Source organism: Pteropus vampyrus, unplaced genomic scaffold (assembly GCF_000151845.1).
Source record: "Pteropus vampyrus isolate Shadow unplaced genomic scaffold, Pvam_2.0 Scaffold13090, whole genome shotgun sequence".
Classification (NCBI taxonomy): domain Eukaryota; kingdom Metazoa; phylum Chordata; class Mammalia; order Chiroptera; family Pteropodidae; genus Pteropus; species Pteropus vampyrus.
The window spans coordinates 1-1441 of NW_011901871.1; the positions used below are offsets into that span (position 1 = coordinate 1).

The following is a 1441-nucleotide window of genomic DNA, read 5'->3' on the forward strand; positions in this document are numbered from 1 at the left end:
AAAAAAAAAACATTGATTTGATAATAAGGAACTACAAAGCACTAAATTATATCTTATACCCTCTTTTTAAATTTCTCATATGTGTGTGTATATATGTGTTGTGTGTTATATGTGAAATAATGTTAAATCTGTTTATGTATAAGTAGATTCATATTCTAAACTACTACAAATAGTTATATAGGCCAGTGTTAAACATTTCTAAATAAACCATTGCTTAATATCTCTGAAAAAAAGTTCAGCTCAAGCAACTTTGACATAAATTAAGGAAGAACAATAAAAGTTTTAACATTTCGTTATTTTTTAAATATTAACTACGTTTTGTCTGTGGCATCAACAGAATATAGATGCTGTTACATTTGTAGTAAATACAGTCTGAATAGAATATACCTCTGTAACACAGAATAATGGGTTTTCTCGAATTTGAGGCCTACAATAACATGTAGTTCCTCCTACCTGTGTGACTTTGAGCAAGTTCCTTAACCACCTTGAGCTGACTGTTTTTCTACAAAATGTGACTAATAAAACCACTTACTTAAAGAATTGCATAGCTATGTTTATGTTTAAAATCTAAATATAAAAGAAACAGGATCTTAAGAAAAATCCTAGCATTGATATGTTAGATGGCCTTCTGGGACTAAGAAACTGAGATTAAGCAATAATCCAAACTAGTAACTAGATAGAGTTTTAGATCAAGATAATAATGGTGGAAATGGAGATTATAGTCAACTTTAGAGACATTTTAAGGGAAGAGACGACAAAATAATTTATTTAAGATCATCTTAAAATGGAGTCAGATTATGTCAATCCTTAAAACTCTTTAATACTTTCCTATTACAGTAATAAAAGTAAATTCTCTCTGGAGAATGATGGCATCCTATAGAGGCTCAAATACCACTAAATTTTGTTTATAATGTATGCTAGTCAGTCAGAAGAAAATCAGAAATGCAATAGGGCAATATTTGAGTAAAAAACAGGAGACAGTCTACGGCCATGCTACCCTGAGCAAGCCTAATCCTGTCTGATCTCGGAATCTAAGCAGGGTCGGGCCTGGTTAATACTTAGATGGGAGATCACCTAGGAAGACCAGGTGCTGTAGGCGTGAAAAATAAAAAAATAAGGGATTGTAAAATGACAAGGTCCTTGCAATCTGTGAGGTCAACCAAGAGTTGCCTTGCCTAAAAAATAAAATTTCCTATTACAGTAATAAAAGTAAATTCTCTCTGGATGTTGGTATTACCTGACAGGGGCTTCAAGCCATAAATTCAAGAAGCTGTACAAATCTCAAACAAAAGAAATGGCAAGAAAACCATCCCTGGACATGCTGTCAAACTGCAAAACCTAAAAACAAAAAAAATATCTTACAAGCAACCAGAGAATGAAAGACATAATCCTTCATAACAGCCAAAATTATACTAACAGTCAACCTCTCAACATCAGTAAT

At 32.4% G+C, this 1441-nt stretch overlaps 1 pseudogene; it reads left to right on the plus strand.

The window, feature by feature from the left end:
• Positions 1 to 980: 980 nt before the first annotated feature.
• On the plus strand, positions 981 to 1099 carry LOC111735058 (annotated as a pseudogene).
• Positions 1100 to 1441: the final 342 nt, after the last annotated feature.